This window comes from Herpailurus yagouaroundi, unplaced genomic scaffold (assembly GCF_014898765.1).
Source record: "Herpailurus yagouaroundi ecotype Mexico unplaced genomic scaffold, PumYag 67641, whole genome shotgun sequence".
NCBI lineage: Eukaryota > Metazoa > Chordata > Mammalia > Carnivora > Felidae > Herpailurus > Herpailurus yagouaroundi.
This window is the reverse complement of record NW_024420442.1, coordinates 6411087-6432958: the sequence shown is the minus strand read 5'-3', so window position 1 is coordinate 6432958 and position 21872 is coordinate 6411087. Positions and strand designations below refer to the sequence as shown.

At 39.9% G+C, this 21872-nt stretch overlaps 1 protein-coding gene across 2 annotated transcripts in view; it reads left to right on the top strand.

Moving 5' to 3' along the window:
• THOC2 (THO complex subunit 2) overlaps nt 1-1526 on the top strand; it is a 120309-nt gene extending 118783 nt beyond the window's left edge. For both annotated transcript variants that reach the window (XM_040467946.1, XM_040467941.1), the window contains exon 39: nt 681-1526. The gene's annotated coding sequence lies outside the window, so the exon portion shown is untranslated. The remainder of the gene's footprint in view (nt 1-680) is intronic.
• Nucleotides 1527-21872: the final 20346 nt, after the last annotated feature.

The window sequence follows — 21872 nt, the reverse complement described above, 5'->3', positions numbered from 1 at the left end:
ATTTATTTCAATATGCAGTATTTGAAAATGTCAGTACATAAAGGAAAGGAAATGAGTATAATTAAGTCAATATATTTTTAAAGCAATTTTTATAATTTAGCAGACATTGCATCTTAATATAAGTCACTATTAAAATCGTGTCCTTGTGAAAAATGTGATGTCATTTTTCTCTTTTTTTTTGTTGGTCATGTAAAATCGGTTCCTTTTCATTGCCGTGTGTTCTGTTTCCTTTTGACAAGCTGTTGCTTGCCCCTGTGGAGTATTTTACTTGTTTCTATTTCATTTTATCCTCCCTCCCTCACAGAATGTTCAGTGGTTTTTTTGTTTGTTTGTTTGTTTTTTAAGCCCTCACACTGTACCTATCTTTAATGGTTTCGGAGAGTGGGCAATGAGAAATACACAAGTATTTCATTCTTATCTAGAGACTTAATTCAAGCCTTGGTTATTGACAGAGCTCATTGGCTTTTCTTTATTTCTTAAGTCTTCTTTCCTTCCTTCTTGTTTTCCTCCTTTCCTCCTCTTTCCTTCCTTTCCTCCTTCCCTTCTTGCTTCCTTTTTCTCTCCTTCCCTCCCTCTCCCCCTCCTTTCCACCTGTTCCTCCCCTCCTTCCCTTTCTCCCTGTCGCCTGCCTTCTTTTCTTCCTTCCTTATCTATCAATATAATCACTTTGTTTCTTTCAGGTGAGATTGGAATGAAATGGTTCAGCTGTGACCAGAAATTTATTTTCCTGAGTAGATTGCCAAGAATTATGAATCAAGAGGGCCCATTTGCATCTTCTTAAGTTATTTAGTTATCTGCTTTATTGCTCCATGCCGAAAACTTAAAAATTGTTGAGTTGTGCATTACTGTATTTAACTTGTTGCTTAGTTTTCTACATGTTTATTTTCAGTAAATGGCTGAAAGTGTTAACTGTTCCATATTTTTAGCACAATGTGCTGCATACAGTTCCCAACAAGCAAATAAGGTTACTTGTGTACAGAATTTCACTTTAGGCTAACTATAAATATTGCCTGGGTTTAGTTGTTTTGGTTTTTGTTTGATTTTTGTTTTTGTTTTTGTTTTTTTTCGATCTGAGATGCTTCCTTTTTATTGCTTGAAACTGAAAATAAACAATTATTGAACCATTTTGAATTTACCTCATTTTAAAACTCAAGTTTTAATTTATTTTTTGGCCTGTTTTTAATATTAGTCCCTAAAAACAAAGTGGGAGCAGTGTCTTATGCAGTGCTTAAGAATCATTTTATATAGTACGTGTATGACATTAAAACCTGTTTCAAAAAGAAAAAGGTACTAGCACTCACTTGTCCCTTGCCATTTTTTCTTGTAATTATGTTAGACAAATCTGGGGGGTAAAAATCAAAAACTTAATTGTGTTTTAATTCTACAGCTACAGGAGCTTTGTATTGCTGAACTTTCGTCTGGAAAAGTTTCACAGTGACATTTTTAAAAGAAAATTTTTTTATCTACTGAATTCTACCAGTGTAACCTTTTTTCTAAATAAACAATAGTTTTCTCAAATGATTGTATATCATTGTGTATATTGTTGCTTATTCACAATAACTTAGCAAAGATAATTCAGTAGGGTTCCCAGCTCTCTCTTTTCATTTCTGTCCTAGTCCGTGGTCTACAGTGTTTTGAAATGATATCTCACCTAATAATATGAAAAAATCTTATTTGCTCACCTCTGCACCGGGGTGGGTAAACAGTGGGCTTGAAACCATGCCTAGAATTATCCATTTACTCTATTTCTTTGGAACCAGTGATAACCTGTGCAAATTAATTTTTAGAGAATGACAAGGCTATAATTTTTTAAAGGATTGAGAAATGCTGAGCATATTTTAGAATTGGCAAAGGGATACAAATCTTGATGTCCCTTTTCAGGTAATTGTAATTTGCAAAAATTGATGGCCACAATAATTATGGGAGAATGATCCATTCAGTGACTGTTGAGCACCCATAATGAGCCTGGCATAAAAAGAAACTCTACGTTGTTAAGATGATTTTGACATTGAGAAAATAACTGTGGTTAACCTCAAAATCATTGGTCTGAAACCTACCGGGGAAGAGGGGGGCTTCCCAGTTATGTTGCATTCACATTTTAAATACAGGATTGTGAGTTTGGATCAGTACTTGGCATCAGTATCTCTTCTCCTTATCCCTCATATTATTGAATACAGGTGAGCTTTGGTTGTATCCTTGCTAGAAATACACTGAGGGTAGAAAATACTAACTTTGGATTTAACTGGGCCAAAATAGTTTATGTTGGAAGTAGGAAATCTGTATTTGTGTAGTGATAGCTATTTTTTTTTTAATTTTTTTTTTTAATTTTTTTTTTCAACGTTTTTTATTTTTTTTGGGACAGAGAGAGACAGAGAATGAACGGGGGAGGGGCAGAGAGAGAGGGAGACACAGAATCAGAAACAGGCTCCAGGCTCTGAGCCATCAGCCCAGAGCCCGACGCGGGGCTCAAACTCACGGACCGCGAGATCGTGACCTGGCTGAAGTCGGACGCTTAACCGACTGCGCCACCCAGGCGCCCCTAGTGATAGCTATTTTTAAGCATCTATTGTGTTCTAGCTACAAAGGACTATTAAGACGTAACTCCTGTACCTATGGTAGCTTGAGAAACAAGGGCCAAATGAATGCTGTTGGAGGTCAGCAAACTATTTATGTAAAGGGCCAGATAGTGAATGCTTGAGACTCTACAGGCTATGTATACCCTGTTGGAACTCCTCAGCTGTGCCACTATAGCATGAAGCAGCTATATGCAAATGATAGGTGATATGTAAATGGATAAACACGACTGAGTTCTAGTAGAATTTCATTTACAAAAACCTGCTATAGAGCCTCCTATAGAAGATTTATTTTAAAAAGAGTTGAGTGCCTCTTAGGCAGTAGAGGTACAGCCTCGAGCACAACAAAGTGCCTGCTTACCCTCACATGCCTTCCATTCTTTTCAATGCAGCCAAAGAAATATTTGATGTTAGGTGGGGGGAGGACCTCTGAGGAAATAGGAACCTGGGTGAGGCAGGGCTTATTGCTCTCTATTTAGAGGGATCGTGTGGAATGAAGAGGTGCAAAGCAGGATATTTTGAGGCAGTTCCCCCGGTATGAATATTTTATTACTAAGTAATATGAGTGGGAGTAATCCCTAACCCCCTACCCATCTTGGAACCTTTTAAATGAAAATCATGTAACATGCAGGATTCCTCTCAGGACCTAGGCTCTGAACTGTAGTGGCTGGTGTCTAAGCTTGTCATCTTTTTTTTTTTTCTTTAATTTTTTTTTATGTTTATTTTTAGGAGAGAGAGTGTGAGCGGGGGAGTGGGGGGGAGAGAGAGAGACAGAAACAGAATCCGAAGCAGGCTTCAAGCTCTGAGCTGTCAGCACAGAGCCCGACGTAGGGCTCCAACCCACGAACTGTGAGATCATGACCTGAGCCGAAGTTGGACGCTTAACCGACTGAGCCACTCAGGCACCCCTAATCTTGCCATCTTTTAGAAGGGAGTTTGTACCTTTAGGCTCATAAATGGACCTGGAGGAGATCTGTGGACCCTGCCCCCTCCAGAAATTGAGTGCAAGTTTATGGTATGTGCATTTTTCTTGGTCTATAGCTTTCACTCGGTTCTCAAAAAGATGGATTTTAAGGTGGCAAGTCTGTTTTTCTGGGTCTTGATCCAAAGAACTCTAAACTACATAAACACAGATAACCCTGAACCTGTCTCTCTCGAGTGGGTGGGAAGTTGGAAGACAGTCCTCCATCCACCTCATCTTAAACAGTAGGTGCAAAAGTTAGAATATCTTCCCTTGCCTTGTCAAACAATGTATAAGTGATTAACAATTTATTGTTGGAAAGTCACAGGCCCATGGTGTAGGGCCATTCTCTCTTTCCTGGAAGCACCTTAGCCAAATATGGGTGGAAATCCTAGCAGCCTTATTTTTTTCCAACAATTGTGTAATTGTTTTATTTCTACCCTGCATGTTCTGGAAATGATTTATGAAAAAAAAAAAAAACAGTCCAGTATTTAAAAAGTAAAGGAGAAAATTTGATTTCTGGGTGAGGTGAATACCTAAAATGAAGCTAACACCCCAAAATGTCATGTACACCTAGGCCTGAATCAGTTCTGAGAAACCTGGAAGGCCACACACAGAAGGTGATGTGTCAGTTACAAGAATTACTTTGTCCATTAAATTAAACACCAGTCATGGAGAAGAACGTTTTTCTGACAATGAAGCCTGAGACTTCTCCTTCGCATTCTCATGAAGAGCATGCGCGGTCTTCGGTAAACAAAACAAGGGGATATATCTTGTAAGGGCCCTGAATGTTAGCTGATGGCCAACACCTCAACTCATTCTAGTAAGGATATTTCTACAATGACCCCAAAATACATGGTCCAGGCACCCAGGTCTCTGATGATTTGGTTCAGTCCAGGAAAACATTTTCAAATATTCAGGACAGGTTTTCTAAACAGGGATTTGTGATGGCCTTACTTTTTATAAGCATGTTTGCAAAGATCAGAAAACTCATGTGACCATTGTTTGGTTTCCATGATACAAGAATCGTAAACAAGATCTCCTTAGTTTAAAAGCTGTGCCTGGCCTTTGATTTTTTTTGTTTGTTTTTATGAATACTGATCTCTAAGGCTACCTTTTAGGTAGAACGGAGTTTATGATATTACAGCCACTTCATATTCCATCTTACCACTTTTCAGAAGTATGGTTTAAATGTTTAATTTGTTTTAAATTGAGGTAACATCTCTAGAGACACTGTCGGGGCCAAAGAGATTTTATTGGGTCTAGAGTTGAAAATAAAAAAGAGGAGCTGCGTAACAGATGCTAATTCATGCCAGTCGCATACAGATTTTGTTGTATTTATTCATTTACTTAAAAGGTTTGAGGGAGTGGGGGAGGGGTACAGAGAGAAGGAGAGAGAGACAATCCCAAGCAGGCGCTGTCAGCTGGGAGCCTGACAACGGGGTTCGATGCAGTGGACAGATCATGACCTGAGCCGAAATCGAGAGTTAGGCACAACTGACTGAGCTACCCAGGCACCCCTGTTCCCACGGAATTTTAAATGGGATGATATTTTTGTACTGTATTCAAGGACTTCATGGTCCTGGTTTCATGCGGTTTGTTGTGGTACTTCTCTTGTAGGGTTACATAGATAATCATTATCAAAGAATACTTATGAATTGTAATTAGATATGCCACTGCTAGTTACTATTATGCAGACACCTTTTGTGCCTTTCAGGTTAATTGATCCAGGGCATCAATAATAATAGAGACAAAAGATCATGCTTTCAAGATACAAGCAGAAAATGAAGTGTAAAATGAGTCAGGTATTCCTAGCACATGCATCTGGGCTACTCAGGGTTAATGCCATCAGACTAGGTGTGATTTGGGAAGTCTTGTTCTCAACAGGTCAATCTGGGAAGACTTCAGGAAGGGTTGGATGGTCAGGAAGCCATTCTCTCAGGAGACAGAATGTTGAACTTGGAATTCAGACCCATTTTGGTATCGTGCAGAATCCTTGAAGCCAAACTGTTCCTATACTACTGCAAGATTGGAACATATTTGAGAGGTAAATACTTCCTCTGGATACTGTTCCATGCTGCCTCAAGACAGTTTCCTTCTTTTGTCTCTTTAAAAAATTATCTCTCTTTGATATATTTTTTAAAAATGTTTATTTATTGATTTTGAGAGAGAGAGAGAGAGCACGAGTGGGGGAGAGGGACAGAGGGAGAGAGAGAATCCCAAGCAGGCTCCACACCCAGTGAGGAGCCAATTGGGGGCTCAATCCCATGACCCAGGGGTCATGACCCGAGCCGAAATCAAGAGTCAGACATTTAACTGAGCCACCCAGGCACCCCTTTTTGTCTTTTCTCATGACTGTGTCTGACATCACCAGTCTATTTATTGCATTCATCAATCACATTTTTCATAACTTTACAGGTAATTGCAAAGTTATTGCCTCTATGTCAAGATGATTTTTCCCGTACCTGTTTCCTCTGAGTGGGGATGAACTCCACTTAAACTTCCTCACCTGGTCTTCACGGTGCCCTTTTGTTAATGAATTAAATCTAACAATACAGGTAAAGCACATAAAGAGGACCTGGTAGTGGCACGTACTCAGTAACTGTAGGCAATTTTTAATAGTGATAATATTTATACCAGTAGTTTCAAACTGGGAATCATCAGACTTAATTGGGAAACTTTAGGTTCCACATTCTAAATGTACTGAATTAGGTATTTTGAAGCATGGGCCTGGAGTATTTTTTTTAACACAGTTCCTCAGGTGATTCTAAGGTAGGGATGATATTTTGGAATTACAGAGTTTAACCAGCCTGCAATCCTGACGTCTCTGTTCTTCCCTCAGTTAGAAACAGAACCCATCCAGAGCCTGCTTATTTCTTTCCTTTTTAAGGTTTTATTTATTTTTGAGAGAGAGAGAGAGACAGAGCATGAGCAGGGGAGGGGCAGAGAGAGGGAGGGAGACACAGAAGCTGAAGCAGGCTCGGCTCCAGGCTCTGAGCTGTCAGCATGGAGCCTGACATAGGGCTTGAACTCACGAACTGTGAGATCATGACCTTACTGAAATTGGACACTCAACCGACTGAGCCACCCAGGTGCCCCTAAAGCTTATTTATTTATTTTTGAGAGAGAATGAGCAGGGGAGGAGCAGAGAGAGAGGGAGAGAGAGACCCAAGCAGGCTCTGTGCTATTAGCATGGAGCCCGATGGGCAGAGGGGGGAGGGGGGGCAGGTCGATCTCACCAACCGTGAGATCATGACCTGAGCCAAAACCAAGAGTTGGGTGCTTAACCGACCAAGTCACCCAGGCACCCCAAGACTTCTTATTTCTTCTTATCAAGTATTAAGCTCCAGGGACAACTCATCCTTAGCAAGAAGTATTTTAAAGGTAAGAGTGACAGCTTCTGTCCTGGGATCAGAGTTCATCAACTCTGCTAGCCCATGCTGCCCTTGTTCGCTCTGACCCCCTGGTTTCTACGGCCTCCCTTCACTTACCTTCCTGGCTCTAACCGCTTGTGAACCTGGACGTATGTCGTCAGCACGCATCCACTACCAAGGTAAGCAGTCTGGACTTCAGAGCTGCTTTCAATACTACTCATACTGTCTCCTTTAACTTGCAGTGGTTCACTTTTCTATGATTGTTGTGTTCAGGGCTGGGTTTCATCCTCCATTCCTTACTTTTCCTTGCATAATATCCTGATGTTGGTGAGAGGGGGGTTGTATAAAGTGTTTCATAATTCAGTGCCATAGATTTCTCTCCAACCCCTGCTCCAGCTGCATCCCACAATTTTAATGTTTATTTATTTATTTTGGGAGAGAGAGAGAGAGAGAGAAATAGAACGAGTGAGCACATGAGAGCAGGGGAGGGGCAGAGAGAGAGGGAGAGAGAGAATCTCAAGCAGGCTCCGCACTACCAGCGCAGAGCCCGGCGTGGGGCCCGAACTTCTGAGTCACAGTCTCATGACCTGAGCTGAAGTCGAGTCAGAAGCTTAACCAACTGAGCCACCCAGGTGCCCCTGCATCCCACAATTTTAACATGTGATATTTTCATTTTCATGCAGCTCAAAATATTATCCAATTTCCCTTATGATTTATTCTTTGACCCATGTGTCATTTAGAAGTGTGTTGTTTAATTTCCAAATCTTTGCAAAATTTCCCAGGTATCCTTCTGTTGTTGATACCTAGTTTTAGTTCTGTAGTGGTCAAAGAACATACTTCGAATTATTTAGATTATCTTAAATGTAGTGAGGCTTATTTGATAGCACAATAGCTGGTCAACCATGGTGAATATTCCATGTGCACTTGAAAAGAACGTGTCTTCTGTTTTTGTTGGATGTGGTGTCCTATAAATGCCAATTAGGTCAAGGTGGTTGGTGGTGTTCCACATCTTCTGTGTCTTTGCTGATTTTCTGTCTGCTTGGTCTCTCAATTACTGAGAGAGGTGTATTGAAATTTACAAAGAGAAGTGTGGATTTTTCTTATTTCTTCTTTTAGTTTCGTCAGTTTTTGTTTCATGTATTTTGAAACTTTGTGCTTACGTGCATGCACATTTGGGATTATGTATTCTTGGCGAATTGACCCCTTTATCAAAGTGAAATACTCTTCTTTATTTTTGGTAATATTCCTCATTCCAAAATCCACTTCCATATTAATATAGTTTCTCCTGCTTTTTTTTTTATTCCATTTGCAGGGTATATATATATTTTTTAATTTTGAAAATGGGTTTCTAGCTTATTTATTCAATTTGACAATCTCGCCTTTAAAAAAATTCACTCATTCATTCATTTATTCATTAATTGATATCTATGCCCAGTGTGGGGCTTGAACTCACAACCCCAAGATCAAAAGTCATATTGCTCTGCCAGCTGACTCAGCCAGGCACCCTGGCAATCTCTGCCTTTTAATTGGGGTGTGTATTATTGATATGATTGGGTTTAAATCTGACACCTTGCTATTTGTCTCCAATTTGCCCCATCATCTCTTCCTTTTTTCCCTCCCTTCTTTTAGATGAACTGTGCTTCAGTTTCCTCACTGGCAAAATGAGGCTAATCATAACAACCATTTCATACAGTACTTCTAAGGATTAAGTGAGACAGTTTATATGGTGGTGCTTGGTGCATGTTTATATAGAACTAGATAAATTTTGTTTTTAATCAGAGGATGAAGAGCTCCTTAGGATGTTAACTCTGCCCAGGGTTTTGGTTATAGAGCTGTTACGTACATACATGGCAGTTAAGTAGTTGTCTACAGGTGTAATCTGAGTGGGCACTGAAAGGCCCTGATTCCCAAATATCCCCCCTACTGGCCAGCCGAGGCGTGTGAAATTCTCACCATTAAGCATTTTGTAGGAACTTGGAGATGCGCGTATCCATTAAGGCATTGTGAGAAGGGTCAATCCATTTTCTCAGAAGTACCGAAGCACAAATGATCTCTGATGACCCCGTCATGCTCCCATATTTCCTAGGAAGGCACTGAGAGGTTTTGCTTCCACAAAAGTCAGAGAAAGGGGCACAGCCTGATGCTGGGAGAACACCACAGTGGGCAGCTCAGGTGGCTGCCGGAGGGTGAAAGGAGACGTGAGAAAACTGCCCAAATGGTGTTTGGCCCCATTGGTGGTTTTATCTCGGGTTTGTTTGTGAACTTCAGCTTCTGGGTTCTGTATCTGCTGCTGTCCTCCTCCAGGTTCATTTGTAAGAGGGATATGTCACAACTGACATTTAATTGTTTGGCTTTTACAATTTTGGACTTGGTCATACTTTATATTTTATTCACCTCCAAAAGGTGAGGTGGCTGGCTTGGAAGTCTAACTGGTGGTGGGCTGGGAACAGTTGTGCCTTCCCACCTTTTGTTTCTTCATTGAGGATTTGTTTGGGTCCTGTGGATTGTTCAGTACTCTTCTAGAATGTAAGCTTCACAAGTGCAGAACTGTTGTTTAATGCCAGCACCTAACACATGGCACAGGGTACTCAATAAATATTTGACCCAAGGGCGCCTGGCTAACTCAGTGGGTTGAGCATGCGACTCTTGATCTCGGGGTTGTAAGTTCAAGCCCCCATGTTAGGTGTAGAGATTACTTAAGATAAATTAAAAAATACTTTTTTTATGTTTATTTTTGAGAGAGAGAGAGACAGGCAGACAGAGTACGAGCAGGAGAGGGGCAGAGAGAGAGGGAGACACAGAATCCGAAGCAGGCTCCAGGCTCTGAGCTGTCAGCACAGAGCCCGACGTGGGGCTCGAACCCACCAACCATGAGATCATGACCTGAGCTGACATCGGATGCTTAAGCCACCCAGGCGCCCCTAGATTACTTAAAATAAAATCTTAAGAAATACATATTTGACCCATTTGTCATTTTGTCCAGGTGAATAGGAACAGGAAAGGAGAAGGAGGTATTTTTCCTCTCCTCTTCTATACTGCAACCTATTGCTCTCAGGACCCAGCCTGCAGACTGGTACCAGTAGTTCCATGATTGAGGTAGATTTATAGTCTATTGACTTTTGTGAGCTGGTCTGAGACCCTGACCACCCTTTGTTGTGGGAAAATATGTTCTGATTTCCAAACAGTTGACCTACAAATAACTTTTGGAACACAGCCCATTAAAAAATTCGAGATGGTTGTTAGGCTAATTCATCCACGCTTTTTTCACCAGGAAGCTCGAGTAAATGGATTTCCAGTTTGGTCTGTATATATAACAATGGTGCAACTCCTTTTCTATAACTCTGGACCAATAGAAAAGTTTCTCTTTTCAAGGTTGATATAATTATTTTTGACAGAAGATGAGTTGGCTAAAGAAAATTCTTTCTGGTTACTTTTATTTTGGTGTTAGTGGCCATTATTTGGGGAAGGATATTAGTTTAGAGCAACTTAAAAAAATACTGGAGTTCAAATTTTTTCAAACACATTTTTTTCTCTTTATAATCAAAATAACACTCACTGAGGCAATTTACATGGCAGATTTCCCAGGGTCTCTGTCATTGTTCAACTCTGTTGGCAGACATAAAATGTAGATGTCTAATGTCCTAAGAACTAGAATAGGCTAACCTTTGAAGAAAGAACATTATGGGTAATAGAGGATATCAGCCAGAGGGACCTTTCATGCCGTCAGCTCCCAATTATTTTAGAGCTGGTATGTTGAAAGATGAAGTCATTAGGAATATTTTAGGAGCCACATCTCACTGTTCCCTGTGGGATATGTCCAGGAAACTCTGACTCTGCCTGCTAGCCCAAATAGAGCTTAATCTCTTTCTCAAAGTAAGAAATACTTTGCGTTCTTTGTCTTGGTGAAACATTACATCTGTTGAGGCATGGAATAATTGATTTACTTTTATGTTTAATCAGAAAGCTTCCTTAGGACTTTTTAAAACCATAGTTCAGTTAACTAAACTTCCACTTACCTAGCGCATTTGAACATATTCAGTGGCTTAACTGAGATACAAGCTAAAATTAAAGAGGCAAATGAATTTCTATTAAAATTCTGATTCATGTAGCTTAGGTAAATGTTATCATTATTAAGAGTATGTTTTCTTTTAAGGGTGCCTGGGTGGCTCAGTTGGTTAAGCGGCCAGGTCATCATCTCGTGGCTCGTGGGTTCAAGCACTTCGTTGGGCTCTGTGCTGATAGCTCAGAGCCTAGAGCCTGCTTTGGATTCTGTGTCTCCCTTTCTCTCTGCCCCTTTCCTGCTCACACTCTGTCTCTGTCTCTCTTTCTCTCAAAAAAATAAGTAAACATTGAAAAAAATTAAAAAAGCAGAACAAAACAGTATGTTTGCTTTTGAGGAAGGATGGTAGGACACCTTATTTTAGAGGGAGAGGGAGGACAGGCTTGGTCAGGGAGAAAGTGAAATAAGATGGCAAGCATTTTTTTTTAAGTTTATTTATTTTTTAGTAACCTCTATGCCCAACGTAGGGCTTGAACTCATGACCCTGAGAACCAGAGTCACATGCTTTTCTGACTGAGCCAGCCAGGCACCCCAAGATGGCAAGCATTTTTATAGCTGCTAGAATGAAGCATAGAAGCATCATTTATTCCCTGCACAACACCCTGCCCTTGCCCCACCTTTTTGTTTTTGTTTTTATTTTTGTTTTTGTTTTTGTTTTACCCAAAGCCTTTAGAGGTCAGAGAGCTAGTAGCCTGTAAACCAAACTTCTTTACCATCCTAGGTACTCCTGGTTCACTTTACACAATAACTATGTTCCTCGAAAGCTCTCCAGAGTGCACACATACATAAATCTAATAATTTTCTCATCAGCTCACACTTTCACTTCTGATCTTCATTTGTCAACGGATTATTAAACTAACCCAGTCAGATACTTAATAAGAGGTACTTAAACACAGAAGGGGATTCTACTGTTTTAGGGAAACTCTGGTGAATTATTTCATGAAACAATGAAGCTGTAGGAAAATGTGTACTCTTGTGTCCTAAATTCAAATTTCATACATTTCCCTTCCTGAAAGTGAGGACTGGGTGTGTTTTCTGTCTCTCATTTTTTTCTTTTTTATAATTTTTTTTAATGTGTATTCATTTTTGAGAGAGAGAGAGAGTGCAAGCGGGAGAGGGGCAGAGAGAGAGGGAGACACAGAATCTGAAGCAGGCTCCAGGCTCTGAGCTGTCAGCACAGAGCCCGACGTGGGGCTTGAACCCACGAACGATGAGATCATGACCTGAGCCAAAGTTGGACGCTCAACCGACTGGGCCACCCAGGTGCCCCTCATTTTTTTCCATGGCTATTGTGATATTCCCCCTGAATTCTAGAAATGAAATTTTCTTACTTCATTTATTCATTTTGGTTATTTGTTGTCAACTGGCACAGTTACAGAACAATCGTTTATTCTACAAATGGTGATTGATCATGTAGGGTGTGGGAGGTACTGTACTTGCCATGGGGATCCAAAATCAACCAAGGCAAGATCTGTGCCAAGGTACTCGCCATCTGGTAAAGGAGAAGGAGAAGGAGACTCCATGGGCAGTTCCTATGCAGTGTGAATAGCGCTTTGAGAGGGAAGTGCAGGCTGCTGTGGGAGCACAGAAGATGAGTGGGAGGTTGGAGGGAGAGGGGTTCAGGGAAAATTGCTTGGGGTAGGCGATGTCTATAAAAGTGCAAGTCTCAAAGTGATTTGTTAGCACATGTCAACGTTTTATTCAACCAATTAATGAAAGAATCAGCAGATACACAAGAATGCTTTTTCAAAGAGCATTTGAAAAACAGGGCTTCATCTAGCCAGTTGGGAAAAGAATGCCAAAATAAGATGACTAAGTTATATTCAAAACTGACTAATGTTTTCTAGTGCAATAAACTGAAACTTTGGGGGTTATTTACTGAACCAAACATCCTCCAAAAAATAAATTGCATTTTGGTAGTTTTCTGCACGTTAGCCTCTAACTTTATAAGACTAAAATTCTCCGGACCCTAAATGAGTTGTAGATAGTCAAAGTTACAAACCTAGAGCCAGATGACTGACAGGCTTATTAGAAACTGTGCTGCCATGATATTTAATACATTCTGCAGTCATCATTTTTCATTATTTTCAAGTTTTAGGTAAGTTTTCCCATATAGTCTTATGGGACCTTGGACCATTTCTTATTTTTTTAAACGTTTATTCATTTTTGAGAGACAGAGACAGAGTGTGAGTGGGGGAGGGGCAGAGAGAGAGAGAGGGAGACACAGAATCCGAAGCAGGCTCCAGGCTCCGAGCTGTCAGCACAGAGCCCGACTCGGGGCTTGAACCCATGAATCGTAAGATCATGACCTGAGCTGAAGTCAGACACTTAACCGACTGAGCCACCCAGTTGCCCCAACCTTGGACCCTTTCTAAAGAGTGGTCTTAGCCACGCACAACAAAGCTGGTCTCATTGTGGTTTTGTGTCAAGACAATTAGTTGGACTTATTACTTAGTTAATCATTTTCTGTAATTCTTTTTTTCTTTTAATATTTTAATGTTTTATTTTATATTTGTGAGAGAGAGAGACAGACAGATAGACAACACGAGCAGGGGAGGGGCAGAAAGATGGAGACAGGATCCAAAGCAGGCTCCAGGCTCTGAGCTGTCAGCAAAGAGCCTGATGCCAGGCTTGAACTCACGAACCTTGAGATCGTGATCTGAGCCAAAGTCGGATACTTAACTGACTGAGCCACCCAGGCGCCCCACATTTTCTGTAATTCTTGGAGGTGATGGAAATTAGATGTAGACTCAGTAGGGTAGATGATGTTGTTCACAGTTCTTTACTCTCCACCTTCCCTGTAAGAGGATTATGTATTCCTGCCCAATTGCCAGGTGACCTGCCACGCCTTTGGTGGCAGGAGTACAGATTTGGCTTGGGGCACAACTGACATGCTTTGGCAATTAATAGAGTGTGAGTAGATATGACGCATGCCACATCCAAGTAAAGTTCAAGGCGATTACATAGTTCGGCTTAACCTCTTGTTTTAGCCAGGACAATAGTATAGCCCAGGTAAGGCCTCAGGCTGGGTCCTAGAATGAGAAGACATTTATTTATATCTATGAAGTAAAGCTAAGAGCTGATCATGGTTGCAACTAGCCTGTCATAAGGCCACAGCTTACGTGTAATATGAACAAAAAATAAAAGTGGCAAGCCACTGAGATTTCCCCCAAAGGTCAAGAATAAGATGAGAATGTCCATTCTTTCTGTTTCTATTCAACACTGTTCTAGGCAGGGCAAGTAGACAAGACAGTGAAGTTAAAGGTATCTAAACTGTGAAGGAAGGAGTAAAACCATCCCTGTTTACAGATGACATGATCTAGTAAATAGCAAATCCTGAGGAGTCCATTAGTAACGATTAGAACTAATAAATGAGTTCCACAAAGTTGGAGGATACAGAATGAATATACAAAAATCAATTATATTTTTATTTTTTTTTAATTTTTATTTTTTTTTTATTTTTTTTTTATTTTTTTTCAACGTTTTTATTTATTTATGGGACAGAGAGAGACAGAGCATGAACGGGGGAGGGGCAGAGAGAGAGGGAGACACAGAATCGGAAACAGGCTCCAGGCTCCGAGCCATCAGCCCAGAGCCTGACGCGGGGCTCGAACTCACGGACCGTGAGATCGTGACCTGGCTGAAGTCGGACGCTCAACCGACTGCGCCACCCAGGCGCCCCAATTATATTTTTATACAATGGCAACAAGCCACCTGAAAATGAAATTAAGAAAACAATTCCACTTTTAACAGTATCAAAAAGATTAAAGTATATAGGAATAAATTTAATAGAAGGAGTGCAAACCTTGTATTTTTAGAACTACAAAACATTATTGAAAGAAATTAAACATGAAGTAAATAAATAGAAAGACCTCTTGTATTAACATGGCAATACTTCCCCAATTTATCTATAGAATCAACTCAATCCTTAACAGAATTCCAACTAAAAGACGGGCACATGAGGGGCGCTTAAGGTGACTCAGTCGGTTAAATGTCTGACTCATGGTTTCGGCTCAGGTCATGATCTCATGGTTCATGGGTTTGATCCCGTGTCAGGCTCCGCACTCTGTGGGGCCTGCTTGGAATTCTCTCTCCTTCTATCCCTGCCACTCCTCCACTCGCTCTGTCTCTCCTGAAATGAATAAGTAAAAACTTTAAAAAATGGGCAAATGATCTGAAATGATTTTTTCGAAGAAGATCGAGAAAAAAAAAGAAGATACAGAAACAGCCAAGAAACACACAAAAAGATGCTCAACATCATTAGCCATCAGGCAAATGCAAATCAAAGCCACAATGAGATAGAGACCACTTCACATCCAACAGGATGGCTATACTAAAAAAGATCGTAACAAATGTTGACCAGGATGTTGAGCAATGAGAACTTTCATATGCCCTTGGTGGGAATGTAAAATGGCGCCATCACTTTGGAAAAGAGTGGCTGTTCCTCAAATGGTTAAACACAGAGTTATAATTTTGCTCTACCAATTCTACTCGAAGGTATATACCCAGCAGAACTGAGAACATTCTTCTACACAAAAACCTGTATCCAAATGTTTATAGCAGCATTACTCATAATAGTAAAACAATACCATTGATCATCATCAATTGATGAATGAATAAACAAAATGTGTTATATCCATACTATGGAATATTATTTGGTCATAAAGAGGAATGAAACTATAACATGAATGAACCTTGAAAACATTGCACTAAGTGAAAGAAACTAGTCTCAAAAGACTACATATTATATGATTCAAGTGATGTGAAATGTCCAGAATGGGCAGATCTGTAGATGTTGAAAGCAGTGTCTAATTCTAGAGGAATTAAGGGGAATGATGTAGCTAAAAGGTATCAGGTTTTTCTTTAGGGTGATGAAATATTCTAAAATTGATTATGGTACTGATTGAAAAATCCTCTCTATATACTAAAAACCTTTGAACCGTATGATTTAAGTGTGTGAATTATGTGGTGTGTGAATTATATTTCAATAAAACTATTACCCCCAGACGGGCAGTTTTTTTGAACAGTGCTTGTGAGCTTGACTATGCTTCTGTCCATCCTGAGGGACACAGTAGCTGAAATACTCATATTAAGAACATTTGACCTATAAAAAATACTGGTGGAGTTGGAGCTTCTCTTTATTTGGCAACGTTTCTCATATTGTGGGTGTGATGACAAGAAAACCTTTATAATAATGTTCATATGATTTTAATTTTTTATGTTTATTTATTTGTTTTGAGAGTGGGAAAGAATGCAGTCAGAGGAGAGGCAAAGAAAGGGAGAGGGAGCAGGAGAGAATGGGGGGGTGGAGAGAGAGAGAGAGAGAGAGAGAGAGAGAGAGAGAGAGAGAGAAAGAGAGAAAATCCCAAGCAGGCTCCACACTGTCAATGCAGAGCCTGATGTGGGGCTCCATCCCATGACCCTGGAACATGACCTAAGCCCAAATCAAGAGTCAGATGCTTAACCAACTGAGCCACCCAGGCACCCTCATATAATTTTAAAATATAAAATAGAGGCTTCTAGTACTTGTGGAGGAATGAAGTGGTCATGTGTAACTTCTTGCAGGTAACAGTTATAAAAATTGATTTAAAAAACTTGTTAAAGACACTGGAAAGTGCACAAAATCAGACACAAGACCAAAGTGCAAGGAGTGAGTTGTGAGTTTGTAGCTTTCTGGTCTGAAGACATTTCTCGGTCCTCATGGCTATGGCTGGAAGAAGTCGCAGCGGGAAAACACAGCCTTATTGGCTCAAGGTACCTTTCAGGGCTGGAAAATCAGCTGGAAATTAAGTCAGTCAGAGAAGGACAGATATCATATGTTTTCACTCATATGTGGATCTTGAGAAACGTAACAGAAGACCATGGGGGAAGGGAAGGGGAAAAAAATAGTTACAAACAGAGAGGGAGAGGGCAAATCACAAGAAACTCTTAAATACAAAGAACAAACTGAGGGTGGAGGGGGAGGGTGGGGGAGAGGGGAAAATGGGTGATGGGCACTGAGGAGGGCACTTGTTGGGATGAGCACTGGGTGTTGTATGTTAGCCAATTTGACAATAAATTATATTCATAAGAAAAATTTAAAAAATGAGGAAAATCCTGGCAGCAAGAGAAGTATAGAAAGAATGAGACCCAAATTTCGAATATAAATTCTGCCCAAATCCTTTTTGACAGCTAAACTATGCATGTGCAAGAGGATTCATGAGACCCAACACAGAACAGGTAAAGACCAGAGAGAAATCTACACTTGATATATGGCACGACATAGAGCAAGATCGGGGTATTTGCTACTTTTTTTTTTTTTTTTTGATAGGCTGTTTGGTTTAACTTTTAAAAAATTATTTTTAAAAATCAACTTTATTGAGGTTTATTTCACATTGTATTTTTTTTTACTTTTTTATTTGGAATCAATTATAAATTCACAGGAAGTTTCAAAAAATAGTACTGAGAGATCTGTGTACCCTTCTCTCAATTTCCCCCAGTGGTTATATATCTTACATAACTGTAGTACGGTATCAGCACCAGGAAATTGACATTGATAGACTGTGTGTGTGCAGTTCTGTGCCATTTTGTCACGTGTATAGATTAGGGTAACCAGCAGCACAATCAAGATGCAGAACTATCCTGTCACCACAAAGATGTCCCTTGTGCTACCCCTTTATTAGTCCCATTCACCGCTCTCCTCCCCACCATACCTAACCCCTGATAACCAATGATCTGTTTTCCATCACTGCAATTGTGTTACATGGAGAATTTTATATAAATGGAATCATATAGCATATGAATTTTTTTGACCCTACAAGATTGGCTTTTTTTCACTTAACATAATTCCCCTGAGATCCATGCGTTTTCAATATTTCATGCCTTTTTCTTTTCTTTTTTAATTTTTTTTAACGTTTATTATTGAGAGACAGAGAGACACAGGTCATGAGCAGGTGAGGGGTAGGGAGAGGGGGAGACACAGAATCTGAAGCAGGCTCCAGGCTCCGAGCTGTCAGCACAGAGTCTGACGCGGGGCTCGAACTCACGAACTGAGAGATCATGACCTGAGCTGAAGTCAGATGCTTAACCGACTGAGCCACCCAGGCGCCCCGCCTTTTTCTTTTTTTTTTTTTTAAGTTTATTTATTTATTTTGAGAGAGAGCGAGAGTGCAAGCAGGGGAGGGGCAGAGAGAGGGAGAGAGAATCCTGAGCAGGCTCCGTGCTGTCGGTGCAGAGCCCAACATGGGGCTCGAGCTCATGCGCCGTGAGATCATGACCTGAGCCAAGATCAAGCGTCAGAAACTTAACCGACTGAGCCACCCAGTCGCCCTGCCTTTTTATTTCTGATTAATATTTCATGAAACAGATGTACCACAGTTTATTTAACCATTCACCTATTGAGGGATTTTTTAGTGGTTTGCATTTTTTTGGCTATTACAAATAAAGCTGCTGCGAGGGTTCGTGTACAGGTTTTTGTGTAGATGTAAATTTTCACTTTTCTGAGATAAATGCCCAGGATTATGATTGCCGGGTTGTATGGTAGTTGAATGTTTAGTTTTGTAAGAAACTGTCAAACTGTAATCATTGATTTTACGTTCCCACCAGTAATGTATGAGGGATGCAGTTGTTCCATATACTTGACAGCATTTGGTATTGTCACTATTTTTTATTTTAGCTGTTTTAATAGGTGTGTATTTACATCTCATTGTGGTCTTAATTTGCATTTCTTCAATGGTTAATGGTATTGAAAAAATAAGAAATAACATTGCAGTGAAACTCACACAACGTAAATTAATTATTTTAAAGTGGACAATTCAGTGGCATTTAATACATACATGTGAAACCACCACCTCCATCTGATTCCAAAATATTTCCATCACTCCAAAGTAAAAATTCGTGCCCATTAAGTGGTTTCTCCTCAGCCCCCCCCCTCCCCCCAGCCCCTTGCACTCACCAATCTGCATTCTAGCTCTATGGATTTATCTATTCCAGATAGTTCATATAAACCGATTCATGTAATCTGTGATCTTTTTGTCTGGCTTCTTTTACTTAGCATCCTGTCGCACTTATAATCATCCACGTTGGAGTGGAGGTCAGTACTTCTTTCCTTTTTCATGGCCAAATAATAGTCCACTGTCTTTATATACCAGAATTATCCATTCATCCATTGATGGACATTCAGGCTGTTTCAACCTTTTTGCTATTGTGAACAGCGTTGCTATGAACATGCAAGCACATGTGCTTATTTGAGTTACTTGTCTGCAGTTCTTTTGGGTATATATCTAGAAGTGCTTGGTTTTTTTTTTTTTAACTGAATGCATTCCCATCTGTGCTTTGATGGAGCAGCAGAAAAATGAAGCCTGTGGACTTGAAGGCCAGCAGGACAGCTGGTAATTAGGTATAAAACCTTAGAGGCAAGGAAGCCATGGAAAAGCTCAGCCTCATCTCTGTCCAAATTCTTGGCCGACTGTCAAATTACATGGGCCCATGAGAGACTCCACAGGGAGTCAGGCTAAAAATCCAAGTGGATAGCTATAAGAGCAAAGCAAAGATATCATTTGCTGCATACCACAAAGGACACAAAGTTCACAGTTTGAATTCAGGTAAGTTAACTGTCTACTAGATTAAACACCCAGTAATTATAGGAATATATCAGAATCCAGAGTCACTACAGCATATTTTCTATAATGCCTAATTTTCAAACCAAAATACCAGACCGTGAAAGAAACAGAAAAGTGAGACTCAGGCCTAGGGGAAAAGGCAGTCAATAGAAACGGACTCTGAGTGGATTCAAATATCAGACTTAGTGGACAAATTTTTAACATCTATTATGAATATGTTCAAAGAATTAAAGGAAATTTTTGAAAGAATTAAAGGAAAATGTGTTATTGATGAATAACACACATATATGTGTGTGTACGTGTGTGTGTTTCATACATATGTAAATTTGAAGAACAGAAAAGACTGAAGAAATTGAAACACGAAGAGACACTAGTCCAACATATGTGTAATTGATATCCCTTAAGGGGAGGAGGAAAAAAGGAAGACAAAATATGTGAAAAAATAGTGGCTGAAAAGTTTAAAAGCTATCAAGTGCACCTAATTCTTTCTAGCATCCTCTTTGTTGTGAGTGCTTTGCAAGAGGTTACAAAGGGGAGGAAGCAGCCTTTGGTGCTACCTAGGGGCCATTTGGAAGTGACGGCAATAATTTGGGTATAAAAAACACCCAGGTAATTTTAATTCTTTGAATCTTGGAATTTGTGGCTCGTCTCAGAGAAGGGCAACATCAGCAAGGGTTTCTAGTTAATAACACAGATCCCCAAATAGGAGATGGCCACAGCCTTGTCTGTGTTATTAATCAGGAAACAAATACTTTGTAAGAACTGAAAGAAAAAAACAAGGGTTAGTAATTTCAGCTACTTTATAACTGCGGAAGCCCTTACTCTATTTAATTGTAATCATGTATAGTTTTAAAGTATGCAAAATTAGCACAAAAACAAGAACACTAACAGACCCCCTTTGAGCTATTGTATTTGGGTAGGGTGAGGAAAAACAACCTTCTGCCATGTGGGTAGAACCTGCAGAACTAAATAACGTTTTATACCCTCATGGTTGAGAACAAACCATATACTCAAAGACCACCTTTTTTTTTCTGAGTTACCAGTCCTCTACATAGCTTCTGTTTTTAAAATCAAATAGTTTTTTTTAATGCTCATTTTATTGTTGAGAGAGAGAGAGAGAGAGAGCGCGTGAGCGGGGGAGGTGCAGAGAGAGAGAGGCAGACAGAGGATCTGAAGCAGGCTCCACGCTGACAGCACAGAGCCTGATGAAGGGCTTGAACTCACGAACTGTGAGATCATGACCTGAGCCGAGATCAAGAATCAGACGCTTAACTGACTAAACCACCCAGGGGCCCCAGTCAAATAGTAGACTTTAATATGTACATATATAAAAGGATAGATGACCTCACTAAAGCTTTAAATGTTAGCTTAAAAGTTAATCTTACAAGCATATTGTAAGACCTTTTATTGTCTGGGTTTTCCCTTGTAATCTAAATGTCATGAAGAACAAATACATTTATATATTAATGAGTGAATTAAAAGTGAATTTTTATAATGACCAGGTATTTTCACTTTTTCTGGATCTCTTTATTTGAATTTCTTTAAAAATTGTTGCATGTATGTAATGCAATATTACACTTGCGTTATAGTCTTTAACGGAGTAAAATCAAGGAGAAGACATTCAGCTTCTTAGAAACCAAATTTATCAAATCACTGATTTGTGGGAGGATTCACTCTGATAGGAATATTAGATGAACTTGGATATGTGAATTTTAATATTTATTTAAAAATATTAAAAATACTTCACAGAAGTTTTCAGTAGTGCTTTTTTATGATTACTAGTTGATAGCTTGATATGTATTTTCATTTCTTTCTTTCTTGGGAGCCTAACATGCAACCATTTGACTGTCTCAGGTTGTCCGTTTCTGAATTGGTAGTTTCTGTGTGTGAACAAGTTTTCTTAAAAGGTCAGTACATTTAAAGCATCAGAAGCCTCGAGGCGCCTTGGTAGCTCAGATGGTTAAGTGTCTGACTCTCGATTTTGGCTCAGGTCATGATCCCAGGGACATGGGACCGAGCCCCGTAATGAGCTCTGTGCTGAGTGTGGAGCCTGCTTGAGATTCTCTCTCTCTCTCTCTCTCTCTCTCTCTCTCTCTCTGCCCCTCCCCCTCTTGCATGCGCATGTACACTCTCAAAAAAAAAAAATAAAAAATCTGATTTCTTCCTTCTGTAGGAATTCCTGAGTTCTTTCCTTCTAGGTTTATATAAGCACTTGTTACTCTCAATAAGCTAAACGGAGCAGAATGTCTTCTTAATTTTAAGACCTTATAATCAAATTTATTATCTCTCTCTGAAGGTAAGAGG